General features: G+C 46.5%; 1 pseudogene; it reads left to right on the top strand.

Annotated features, from left to right (window-relative positions):
• The first annotated feature begins 5,287 nt into the window (after positions 1 to 5,287).
• Positions 5,288 to 12,444, top strand: LOC119354455 (annotated as a pseudogene).
• The last annotated feature ends 1,240 nt before the right edge of the window (positions 12,445 to 13,684 follow it).

Below are 13,684 nucleotides of genomic sequence, written 5' to 3'. Positions count from 1 at the left end.
GACAGCGACGGCTGACGGCGTCCGGCGAGACAGCCAGCGAGATCGGGAGCCGAGCCGCCAAGGTCGGGGACGCACAGGGGCTCGGCGCGTCTGTCCCAGTGTCCCCTAGGTGCATTTTCCCCCCTTGAGAACAGGTTTTTTTTTGAGACAATCTTGAGAATCAGGTGCATTGTTTGTTGGGCTAGACGGGTCGGGACGAGTTTTGTTGGGCTTTTCTTTCTTAGTCTCATCTGTAATTTCCTGTCGTATATGGCTGGTCTAAAATCCCACAGCCCACCCTGTCGACCTTGCAGATCCACTTGCAAATGTGTCACTACGGTTGAAGCTTTAGCCTGCCGAGAGGCCATGGCCCTGCCATCTGACCTGTTACAAACAAGCACCATTGTTGCATCAAACTGTAAAGGTGTCGGGTCAAACATAAAGGATGGGACGGGCAAAAAACATGGTCATATCATCCGGGAGATAAAGATTATGGCATAGGAATTCCAAGAATGCTCTTTCCTTTTTGAAGGAAGAGCATCGAATTTGGAGGCACATAGCATCACCATGGATTTCGAGTCGAACGACTAGTCGTCAACTAGTCGATGAGTCATTACATGAAGGTCGACTCAACCTGTCGACTCGAATCATTGGATGAGTTGAACGACTCGGTCGACTAGTCTCGACTAGTCGCGGTTTGTGAGTCGAGCGACTCGATCGATCTGTCATGTAAGAGGAGACTGGTAGAGGAATTGGAGCAGGGAAGGAAGGGCGGTTCTAGGGAAGGAGGGGGGAGGCAGAGAGGGAGGGGCGGAGGCAGAGAAGCCATGAAGGAGGAGCTGCAGCAAGGCCATTGCGGCTGTTGATTTGTGCCTGGAGGCTGGACCTGGAAGGGAGCAGGTGAGAGAAAGAGGTAAAAGAGAGTAGATGGACGGTGAAGATTAGAGCATATAGATGGTTGAAAGAACATGCGGTGCCCCCATGTTTGGTTTTGGTAATTGATGACAATCTCTATGGACTAATGGTTGCCTTGAGTTATATTTGAAGGTTTTTGTCCATAGGCTTTTCTTGGAGTACATGTGTTGGTTTCAAGGAGAGTTTGTGTCGACCAAGGTGCTATTCAAGGAATTACCTAAAGATTGGTCTTGTGAGAGGTTGATCAAGACTAAGTCAAAGAGTGAATCAAGTTGACCAACCCACAAAGCATAGAAGATGTACCAAGAGGGATCAAGTGATCCCATGGTATGGTAAGGGATCAAGTGATCCCATGGTATGGTAAGCATTGTCAATTACGCTTCGTGTACTAACCCATGGTCTTCGTGAGGGTTCTTTGTGGGGTTAGGTTGCGGTGTGCAAGTTCAAGTGGAGCATCACGAAGAGATCAAATGCTTGAAGCTTGCCGTCCTTTGTGGTGACAATGGACTTGTGAAGATGTGCGGAAGAGTGGCTCACCCATAGTGGAGTATGGGGGAGCAATCAACTAGTCTTCGTCAAGTCAACCCAATCAAGAAAGGTGGTCCAACTTGAGGGAGTCAAGATCGTCTTCATCTAGCTCAAGTGGACCATGTGCAAGGCAAAGGTTTGCCCTTGATAGGTTTTCTATTTTACCGGTCTCATGATGGTAGTTGGGAGACTGGGTTATAGGATCGATTGCCGTACTATCAAGGGGGGCTCTCGATGAGTAGCTTGATCGTATCGTTCGCTGAGAGCTCAAACCATTGCATCCTTGCATCATCTTTCTTGGTTCTTGTTTGGTTCTCTTTGAGAGTCTTAGAGCTTTTGGTCATCTTGATGACAAGCTTGAGTTCATCGAAAACGGAGTTCGCTTGCATACTCTATGATGTTTTCGTTGTTGGAGGTTTTGCCGGTTCTTCTCGGTTGGAGGTTTCACTCCTCTATTTGTTGGCATACCTCCCCTGCCTCTTCTTTCTATAACCAGTCGTTGTTTTGATGCTACTCGTCGTCTTGTTTCCAACAAGCTTGAGTTTGCTCAATTCGGAGCTCGTATGCAAAAGTTATGGCAGTTTTTGTTCTCTTGAGTGTGGTTTTGTCATGGTCCGCGTTGGAAAGGTTTGGGTGGTTTCTTCACATACACGTCTCCTTCTTTTCCCCTCCTTCCTTGGAGCTTCCTCCGTTTTCTTGCCTCCCTTGTGTGGCTGCCGTTGTTGGCTGCGGTAGTACTGCTCCCAGGAAAGCGGTAGTACCGTAGGCATCAGCGGTAGTACCGTGCAGTGGCACAGTAGTACCGCAGGTGCCCACGGTAGTACCGCTCCCCTAGAGCCGCACTACCGCTGCCCACCAGGCTAGTGCCGCCCCTTTGCGGTAGTCGGAGCGGATGTAATTTTTTACATCCGCACCTACCGCGATAGTACCGCTTTCGCCGTGCGGTAGTACCGCCCCTCGGCAGTACTACTGTGTCGGGTTTTTGCTACTTCCGTTTCTTTGCAGAAGTAGGCACGGAAGTTTCCCTTTTCCCCTGGCTGGGACTTTTGCCTCGCGGTAGTACCGCATGGGGGGCGCGGTAGTACCGCGCGTGCGGAAGTTCCGCCCCCAGCTCCTGTGCGTCTGTTTATCGGTTCTGTGCTGGGGTTGCGGCAGTACCGTGGGTCGGTACGGTAGTACCGCACCGCCGTGCGGTAGTACCGCTTGGATGCAAGCAGTAGTACCGCGCGGCCTTGCGGTAGTACCGCTGGCCAGGCGCGATAGTACCGCTGGCCGCGGGCTGGTTGGTGGGTAACGGTTGGATTTTTCCCCACCTATAAAAGGGGTCTTCTTCCCCAATGCTTGTAAGTGCCACGCAGAATCCTCATTTTGATACCATGGCCAACTACCAACAAGAACAGTGCCACCTTTTCCTCCACGGAAACATAGACACTGTCATGAAGACCAGCCCTCTCACGCAACATGGTGCATAAGTCATGGAAGTTTCTTTTAGTTAAACGCAACTGATCATAGCATGTTACTTCTGCCCCATCATACATTCCTTTTAGCAAATACTTCCGATGAATGTTCTTTTCCTCATCGTCACTAAAACTCCCTAAATCCCTTGGTGCCCTCCTCGTACTAAGATATGCTATCCCAAGAAGAAACGATTCAAAGTACAGTTTGGTCAAAACTACCCGTCTCCTCTTTCTTCTTTTGTTCTCCTCGTTTATGTAAGCAACCAAGTCCATGTCAGACATGGTGCAGCTACATTACATTTCACAAATTAGACATTCATGCCTCATTCAATCACACAAGTAAATATACAAAGACATGGTACAACAAGCATTTCAAAAATTATGCTACGGCTAGCTATTAAGGATAAGTCATCAATCAGCCATACGACATAAGCAAGCAAGATACCAATCAGGCATATAAGACAAGCTATCAAAAATTGTTATACTAATTTATGCTACAACAAGATATCAAAATTTCAGCAAGCATTCAGTCATTTAAGACAGGGCACAACAAGCATTCACTATATAGTCAAATACTGATTCTAGTTCTCTTCACCACATGAATGCATGGCCAAACAAAACTTATTTTTTCCTTACTGATAGCAGAAATTATCTCTGAACATACCTTCAGTTGGTCTACATGGATGTGCCAATCCAAGACAAATAACCTGCAGCAGAGTTAATTTAAGACAGATTAGTATCTTACTATGCAAACATATTGGGGAGGAGGGACGAACTGTGATGGGGAAGAGGGGGAGCGGCCATCAGATCTGAATGGGAGGGAGGGGAGGACATGGGATTAGGGTTGAGTAGGAGAGGGAGAAGGGCGGATGGGGGGTGGTAGATGGACGGAGCTACCGCTGGTACTGATGTTATGTAGGCGAACAAAAAATTGAAGTGCTAATTCTTTGAACGAGAAGTATATGTCGAGGACCTTACTACAGAGCCGAAACCAGCATGATAGCAGAGGTAAATAATTACAGGGAACCACAAATTAGTGAGCTACAGGCCCCAGTAGTACCCATACACATGGATGTATTAGTATCGCAGAGAACATGTGCACACAAGAGATCAGATTATTTTTCTAGAAAAGTGCAAGATTGTAGTTATTGGAAGAAGTCGTTTCTACAGGAAAAATATACATGCTCGGCAGTACTGATGTTGTAGAGATATTGAATCAATAATATAAAAGTTTCACTGTTGATGTTGTACGGACAAAGATTAATGGCTGACTGGTGGCCCAGTAGTTAAGATACTGAATCGATACCATTTAAGTGTTAGTGCTGATGTTGTACAGATTAATAACAGAATCCACACATAAATGTATTAAAGGTTCAGAGCAATTCCACATTACTTCAGCACACTCTTGCCAAACGAGACATCTTTCTGAACTTATCTACACCTGAGCTTCTGTACATAGGCTACACAATCAACTTGCCATGTAATATAAACATATAAAGTTCAAGTCAAATTTGATATTATGTAGCTATGTAGCTAAAGAGCAGCTGCAATAGCAAATGTTCAGGATATAAAATGATCCTTCCAACAGGCAGTATATTCCAAGGTACTGATGTTAGGTGGACACTAAAATTTTAAAATACTAATTCTTCGAACAAGAAGTATCATCATGATAGCAGAGGTAAACATTACAGCGGAAACACAAACTAGTGAGCTACAGGCCCAATGAACTACACATACACGGGAATGTATTACTATCTCACAGAGTACACTTGCACGCAAGAGATAATCTTTTTTCTTTTTATAAAAATGCAAGACTGTACTTAATGGAAGGCAAGTCATTTACCCAATGCCAGCAAGTGTTGTGTTACAAAGATTTGAGATTTCTACATACAAAAATGCATGCTCGGCAGTGTGCACAGTGAAAACTGTATGCTGCTACTACATTTAACTATGCGCAGAACTCAACCCATAAATTATTACTTGAGCACTAATTGTTATTTTTATTTGAAAAATATTCTAATATGTTGAGCACAGTCACGCACCCACATCCAGTCATCCACACTAGCTAAGCAATATCAATAATATCAACAAATCCACACAGCAGAAGCACCAACGCAAGAGATGACTGGTACTTGAGCAGCAAGCATGCAGCAGCAACCAATCCATAGAGAGGAAGAGGGAGGGAGCGAGCAGGGGAATAACAACCTGGGGGCGAGAAACTCGCGGTGGAGTGGCTAGGCCGCGAGGTCAGGGAAGGAAATCGCCCAACCTCCATCCGGCCATGGTATTGAGTGCCTCACCTGCGACCAACCAAAGTAGTAGGAAAACACATCAGCCATGGAGATCCATCCATCGATTTAGGGGTGGGATTGGGAACCGGAGAGGCGGTACCGTCCGGGGTTAGCGCCATGGACCACGCGGAAAAGGAAGGGGAGGCCAACCTTGGCGCAGAACAACGCGGAGAAGGAGCCGACCTCTGGCGCTGCTTGGCGGATCCCGAAGCAGCGCCGCAAATCGGGAAGCGCCTCGGCCTGCTCGTTCTGGGGGCCGCCTAGTTTAAGGAGAGAAGGTGAGAGCGGGGGATGGGGGAGAGGTGGGGGCGGTGGCGGTTAGGGAGAGGGGCACCGAGGTTGCCGGTGGTGGCGGCGGACGAGGGAGAGGGAGATGGATAGGATTGAATTGGGGGACGGAGGATGGAGAAGATGGGGGAGCAGCGGTGGTGGAGCCGCTCAACCACCGTTGGGCCATGTGCCTACCGTGCGATCTGAGGGAGTGGACGGTTGTGATACGCGATCCGCGAGAAGGGCGGATTGACCAATCAAGATTCAGCATACGCATCACACCGGATACATGCCACATCAGCATGAGCCATCGGTGACGGTCCGGCTTAGGTCCACATGGTCTGTCCATGACAGTTTCCATGACAGTCTTTCATTGTCCGTCATGATGGGGCATCATTTCAGTGGCCATTCGCATCCTGTTGATCCGTGACGATTTCTGTGACGACCCGGAGGGACCGGCGCTGTATCTGTGATGGTTTTCAAGAACGTCACCACAAATCCGTCATGGCTTAACAGATTTCTTGTAGTGGGAGAGGGACAATCCAAGGGACGGGTCGCCAGCGGCCATCGGACCTGAAAGGGCTGGGGAGATTGGGGAGGGCAGGGGAGATGAAGCACGAGGAGAAGGCCTACTGGAGCAAGGGGAGAAGGAGGAGGAGGAGCGGGAGATGGAGGAGACCTGCCGGATATGGGAAAGGAGGAGGACGGCGGCGGGAGATGAGCACCCACCTGCGTCGCCGCTGTTCTCCCGCGCCGCTTCTCCTGCGGCCTGTCTTCTCTGTTTTCGGGGCAGGAACGGGGAGGGTTGAAGAGGTAAGCGAGCCAGATCGGGTAATTTCAGCCGAAAACAGAGCGGGGAGGCAAGGTATTCGCGCAGGCACTCGCTAGTCTTGGCGCGCTGTGTCCAATATCAGGCTACGATGCCACGACCGAATACCCAGTGCATCCAAACGCTGGCATTCGGGAGTTACAAATGCCAAATCCCAATATTACCTCTCAATCCTTACATCCAAACATAGCATAAGAGTTTTTCTTTCACAATTTGTTTTTCCAAAATATTTCATCTTTTGAATCGCACATCCAAATGCCGAACCGTTTTTAGCGTTTGATTTCTCGTGTCGAGGTCTTCAAAACTAGATCTCATGTTAATAGATTTCAACGTACTTTTTTTAACAAAAAAACAAAAATATAAAACAAATACATAAAACAAAAAACAATTGGTTTGCGCAAAAAAGAACGAATGCAAAAAACGAAAGAAAAAACTAGAGCCAAAAGTACAATTGCGATTTTCCATTTTTTTAGAAGCACAGGCTGTGTTTTCCTTTTTTGGATAAGTCCTCGCGGAAGCAAATCTATGCTCCCACGCAAAGCAAATTTGTGCTTTTTGTGGGAACACTTTTTTCCCCGAGAAGCTCAGAGAAGCAAATATGTGCTTCCTATGGAAGCACACTATTTTTTCTGAAAAACTCAGAACAGATCCGTGCTTCTACGATAAGCAAATATGTGCTTCTCATGAAAGCATATTTTTTTCCAGCAGAACAACTATGATTTCACGCAAAGCAAATATGCACTTCTTGTGGAAGCACATGTAAAATTAGTCATCCATGCAATTTTTAGCTTGAAAATTAGGAATGTAGGCAATATCCACAAAAGAAAGGTCAAATTCCAAAACACTTTATATGATTAGTCATCCATGCAATTTTGACAACAAACTAAAAGAAACTATAGAAATTGAAAAGAGCTTCAAAATTGCATGGGAGCCTTTTATGTGCACTACTTTGTGGGAAAAAATTGATAAACTAGCAATACCACAAATAAAAAGTAAAATTTCCTTTTCTAGTGCCCAAGATGACTTTTTTGTCAACAAGAGCCAGAAATAAGATTATAAATTGTGCCATTTCAGTTTTCACCTAAAGCAGATCACATGGGATTCCAGCTGCCAAATTTTCATGAATTTCAGTTTTTTTGTATATATCATTGATTTATTGAATTCCTAGCAATTTACATCAAGTAATTCAAATTTGAACTACAAGTGTGCTCTAGTTTTGGTCTTATAAATTCTGGAAAATAATTTTTAGCTTGCACATTAGGAATGTTGGCAGTAGCCACAAAGAAAGGTCAAATTCCAAACCACTTTATATGATTAGTCATCCATGCAATGTTGATAACAATCTGAAAGAAATGATAGAAAATGAAAAAGCCTCAGAAAATTGAAATCTTGTTGCATGGGAGCCTTTTATGTGCACTAGCTTGTGGAAAAAAATGATAAATTGTTAATACCACAATAATAATTTATTTTTCCTTTTTCTAGTGCCCAAGATGACTTTATTTGTGAAGCAAGTGCGAGAAATAAGATTATAAATTCCGCCCTTTCAATTTTCACCTAAAGTAGACCACATGGAATTCCATATGAGAGTATTGTCTATATTTCATTAATTTATTGAATTTCTAGTGATTTACAACGAGTAATTCAAATTTGAACTACAAGTGTGCTCTAGTTTTGGTCCTATAAATTCTGAAAAATAATTTTTAGCTTGCACATTAGGAATGTTGGCAGTAGCCACAAAGAAATGTCAAATTCCAAACCACTTTATATTATTAGTCATCCATGTAATTTTGACAATAATCTGAAGAAATTATAGAAAATGAAAAAGCCTCAAAAAGTTGAAATCCTTTTGCATGGGAGCCTTTTAGGTGCACTAGCTTGTGGGGGAAAATGATAAACTGCCAATACCACAACAATAATTTATTTTTCCTTTTTCGAGTGCCCAAGATGACTTTATTTGTTAAGCAAGTGCGAGAAATAAGATTATAAATTTTTCCCTTTTAGTTTTCACCTAAAGTAGACTACACGGAATTCTAACTGCCCAATTTTAATGAATTTGGGAGTTTTTTTGTCTATATTTCCTTGATCTATTGAATTTTCTAGTGATTTACATCGAGTAATTCAAATTTGAACTACAAGTGTGCTCTAGTTTGGTCATATAGAAGGAAATATGCCCTAGAGGCAATAATAAAGTTGTTATTTATATTTCCTTATATCATGATAAATGTTTATTATTCATGCTAGAATTGTATTAACCGGAAACTTAGTACATGTGTGAATACATAGACAAACAGAGTGTCACTAGTATGCCTCTACTTAACTAGCTCATTGATCAAAGATGATTAAGTTTCCTATCCATAGACAAAGAGTTGTCATTTGATAAATGGGATCACATCATTAGAGAATGATATGATTGACTTGACCCATCCGTTAGCTTAACACGATGATCGTTTAGTTTACTGCTATTGCTTTCTCCATAACTTATACATGTTTCTCTGACTATGAGATCATGCAACTTCCGAATACCGGAGGAACACTTAGTGTGCTATAAAACGTCACAACGTAACAGGGTGACTATAAAGATGCTTTACAGGTGTCTCCGATGGTGTTTGTTGAGTTGGCATTGATTGAGATTAGGATTTGTCATTCCGAGTATCGGAGAGGTATCTCTGGGCCCACTCGATAATGTACATCACTATAAGCCTTGCAAACAATGTAACTAATGATTTAGTTACAGGATGTAGCATTACGGAACGAGTAAAGAGACTTGGCAGTAACGATATTGAACTAGGTATGATGATACCGACAATCGAATCTCGAGCAAGTAACATACCGATGACAAAGGGAACAACGTATGTTGTTATGCGGTTTGACCGATAAAGATCTTCATAGAATATGTAGGAACCAATATGAGCATCCAGGTTCCGCTATTGGCTATCGACCGGAGATGAGTCTCGGTCATGTCTACATAGTTCTCGAACCCGTAGTGTCCGCACGCTTAACGTTCGGTGACGATCGGTATTATGAGTTTATGTGTTTTGATGTACCGAATGTAGTTTGGAGTCCCGGATATGATCACGGACATGACGAGGAGTCTCGAAATGGTCGAGACATAAAGATCGATATATTGAATGTTGTTTGGGACTAAATCATCACATTTCGTCCAAGTTAGGGTACCTGAGATGCTATTACCTCGAATTAAAACCACAGGACCTTTTGGCTCCTGCTTGCGACAGGCTGCTGGTTTCCTCCGTTTCTTTTCTCCTGGGATCACATGACCGCCCACGTCAGGCGAATGGACAGACGGCCGTGGCACGGCATCCAGTCCGGCCCGGCAGGGGGGGGACACATTATTCTGTTCCGTGGCCGTGGGGAGAATGATGCCACTCCGGACGCGGCGGCCAGCAGCGGCGTGCGATCCGTGTCACGAGCTGGTCAATCCAATCCAATCCAGCCGCGTGAGTAGGAGTACTAATCAATCAATGCCCCGTGAGAAAGAAAGAGAATGGCGTTCCTTGTCGTCTCCACTTGGGGATCTGTCGGGCTCCTCTCCTGGCCCTTTCCGATGTTCTTTTCGAGGGCGACCAAGTTGTCATACTACTCCTGCTTATAAATAGAGGTAATAGCACACATGTCCTTATACTTGCATGTCAGGTGATGGTTTAGTCCTTATAGTTGCAAAAATAGATTATTTCATTCCTGAACTTGCAATGGAGGTGCAAATTTAGTCCTAAACCAATCACAGCTCACCAACTGGATGCCAAGTGGCCTGGCTGGTCAGCGCGCGGCATTTTGCACTTAGCCCCCCTGCCTTCTTGCCTTATCAACCCGCAGTTCAACACAGGGTCCGTATGCTACCTCCAGCTTCATCTTCTTCCTCCTCTCGCTGATCATCTCCTCTCATGCGGTGCTTGGGAAGCTCTGCTGCCCCACTCGCCCTCGCTAGCTAGCGATATCCCAGGTTGAAACCTCTGTAGGGGAGTAGCCAGTTGAGGTAGAGACGGAGGGGTGGTTGGCGGTTCATAGGCCGTCGCCGTGCTTTCTCTCTCCATGATTGTTTAATGTTCGGCTACTGATCCCTAGCTCCGGAGGGCTTCCTCGGTTGTTCCCACTTTGGTTCTTCGACATGATTTCCTTCTTGTTTTTGCGATTATTGTCTCTTTGTGTGGTACGGCTTGGAATGGAAGATCTCTAATGCTTGCGCTGTTGGTTCTCATGTTGAATATTGAATGTTGAAAAAGAAAAGGGTTCCTCGAGGGAATGTTGAATGAGCAGTTCGATAAGCACAATTTCTTATGAGATTGGCTACTGTAACTAACTGATGTCCCTAGCCTTTCTCCATTCATTCCGGCGCTTTTCTTGCGCTGCCCCATTTTGAAATTTCAGGACAAACAACATGTTTTACTGTGTGCTTTAGGTGGCTTTTTTCTAGATCAGCTATGCTTTAGATGGCTGCATTTTTGCGCCAAGGCTAGCAAGTAAGTGGTGTTTTTCTGTTCTTGCCGCAAATTAGGTGAACTTTTTCCTCCTCCTATGGTCAGTGTTGTGCAATTTCGTGTGCATTGCTGCTTGCTACAATGCGCACAGTAGCTCACCTTGCATCTTCAACTTAGTGAAGGAACAATCTGTTAACTGTGTCCTCAGCAGCGGCGTTGATGTCACCGATTATTTGGCTCACGTATCCTACTGCTGCTTTGCTTCAGGTCTTTTAAAATTAGTACTAGTGTGCAAGATTTGGCCTTTGGCGACTACGGAGCTAGGCCTCAAGATGTCTAGCAATCCATCCTATCAGCAGCATCTGGGGCTGGATGCCATGAACACTTGTTTCTTCGGAGGCAGCAGCATGATCGGTTCTTCCGAAGCGCCATTCTTCTACCCAAGCATGCCGCACGATGCGGGCTTCGGCTCCAGCGGCGCAGAGGTGGCCGCGCATTTCATGGCCAGCAGCGCCGTGACCGTGATGGTCACTTCGCCGGCGAACCAGCTCGTGTGGTCTGCCGCCAAGCGAGCATGTCCACGGACGAGATGAACGACCACGCGTACGCCGTCGCCGGCGAGAGCTGTAGTACCGTGCACTCCATGCTCCCTTCCGCCTCCGGCTCGGCGGACTTCTTTCAGTACGGGCCGGCGGAGGTCACCATCTCCCAGTCGTCAAAGATGGCCAAGCTCATTACTGAAGAGCCACACTGCAGCTAGCTCTACGACGGACCAAGCGTTGCCTCCACCCACCAGCCGTATTACCTGACGGCGTTCTCCGGCGGCGGCGACCTTCCGGACGCGGTCGCCGACGCGGCGAGGGGCCTGTCGCTCAGGCTAGGTGCCCAGTCTTCCTCGGTCACCATGGCGAGCATGCCGGAGCAGTCCTCGGAGGTGAGCTGCTCCGGCCTGACCCATGTGAACAGCGAAGGCTTTGGCTACCAGCAGCCTCAGGCCGTCAGGGCTCACGCCGGCGCCGGCCAGTTCCATCTGCCTCCTTACGGCGATGTCGGTGCCGGCGACTACGAGCTGCGGCACGTGTACCCACAGATGTACTCGAGGCCTCCGCACTTCTCGCAGGTGCTGTCGCGGTAGGGATACGCGCACATTGCCCAGGAGCTGTGTTGAATGGGTTCGCCGGCTACCTGCTGAAAGACATGGCCGAGATGACTGATGATTCAACCAGCGACATTGGCAGCGATGCGAGCCTGCTGCCCTCGTCGAGCTGCTCGGCAAGGACGCCGTCGTCGGTGAGCTCCAACCACCTGATGCTGCCCTCCGAGGAGCACTCAGCTGACGGCGGGAGGTGGATGGAGGCTCAGAGGGTGAGGAACGATCTCCTGAAACTGCTGCAGCTGGTGAGCGAGCTGCTGAATTTCATCTCAACTTCAGACTGTTATTACCATGGTAAAAAAAACTTATGGCAGAGCCTGTTGGATGGATGCAGATGGACCAGAGGTGCAACCGGTGCTTCGACGATATCCAGACCACAACGTCCAAGTTCAGCAGCATGGTGGCGCATCTGGGCGGCGGAGGCGGTGCCATCGCGCCGCCGCCGTTCGCGCAGCGCGCGCTCTCCGCGGTGTACCGGAGGCTGAGGAAGCGGATTACGGGCCTGATCATGGCGGTGGCACAGAGGTCTGGCGGGGGCGGTGGCGTAGATTATTTCAACACAGCATGCCCACAGGGTACTGTGGGTTGATAAGGCAAGAAGGCAGGGGGCTAAGTGCAAAATGCCGCGCGCTGACCAACCAGGCCACTTGACATCCAGTTGGCGAGCTGTGACTGGTCTAGGACTAAATTTGCACCTCCATTGCAAGTTTAGGGATGAAATAATCTACTTTTGCAACTACAAGGACTAAACCATCACCTGACATGCAAGTATAAGGACCTGGGGTGCTATTACCTCTTCTCGAAGCCCATAGGGTGTAGTTGGTTTGCAGGTCCCATGATCCGGCCGGCGCGCCCACCGTGCGACTGGTGCCGAGCACCATCCCGAGCATGGCCACGACCACGATGATCATGATAAGAACTTTAGCCCCCATGGATTAAATGTAGATTGACTAGCTAACTGAAAAGATTGGAGCTAGAGTTAGCACTAGAGAGAAATTTGATAGGATCCAAGGAAGTTAGAGAAATGGCTGCACGATGAAATCTGTTGTAAGATCATTGATGTCGCTATGTCAAAATATATAGGCGATGGATTGGTTCAAGCTAGGATCATCAGGTGAGAGCGTGTCGACCAGGTGAGGTATGGTAGGTCTAAAATGCATGAATATGAGTAATAGTACTCCCAGATGAATTTAAATACATGTTGGTGCGTGCATGCTTGGCTCGCCTATTATACTTTGGTAATCTAATAATGGTGACGACGGAATTCGTAGCCGAGAGTAGATTGGGTCTGGCGGCAAACCCTTAGGCTGCTATCGATGCGGTGCCCGAGCTTGCTAAACATTAATTATTTGAACATAAATCTTTGATTAACATTATGAACATATTGGTGCGAGCGTGCATATTCCTACCACATGATAATTGATTTATTAAGATGTATGTCATTGTAAAAAATGGCAAAAAGAAAACGCAATCATCTTTTCTCAAGAGTACACAAATTACGTACCATAGCTTTATTATATAGAAGGCAGGATAACACATACAAGAAGGGCAATAATAGGTGTTGGTCGACTGAATTTGGTCAAGATCGGTCACCAGGCACACCATTGTAATAGGCCATCAAGGACAGTTGATTTCACGAATCGTTCTCTCTCTCTCGAAACAAGTTTTCGCCCCCTTTATAGATAAAGGCATAAACAACCAAACCGATACAAAATGACCTGATACAAGGCATTGTGGAGAACCTCATAAGCTGATCTAAAGAAAATTTATAATACTAGCCAAGAACCCTAAAAACGCACTAAGTGCACCTAAACGCCTCGAGCTAGCAG

The sequence above is a fragment of the Triticum dicoccoides genome, chromosome 1A, assembly GCF_002162155.2.
Source record: "Triticum dicoccoides isolate Atlit2015 ecotype Zavitan chromosome 1A, WEW_v2.0, whole genome shotgun sequence".
Taxonomy (NCBI): Eukaryota; Viridiplantae; Streptophyta; class Magnoliopsida; order Poales; family Poaceae; genus Triticum; species Triticum dicoccoides.
Note: the sequence above shows the minus strand (reverse complement) of the source record. Positions and strands in the feature narration are given on the sequence as shown.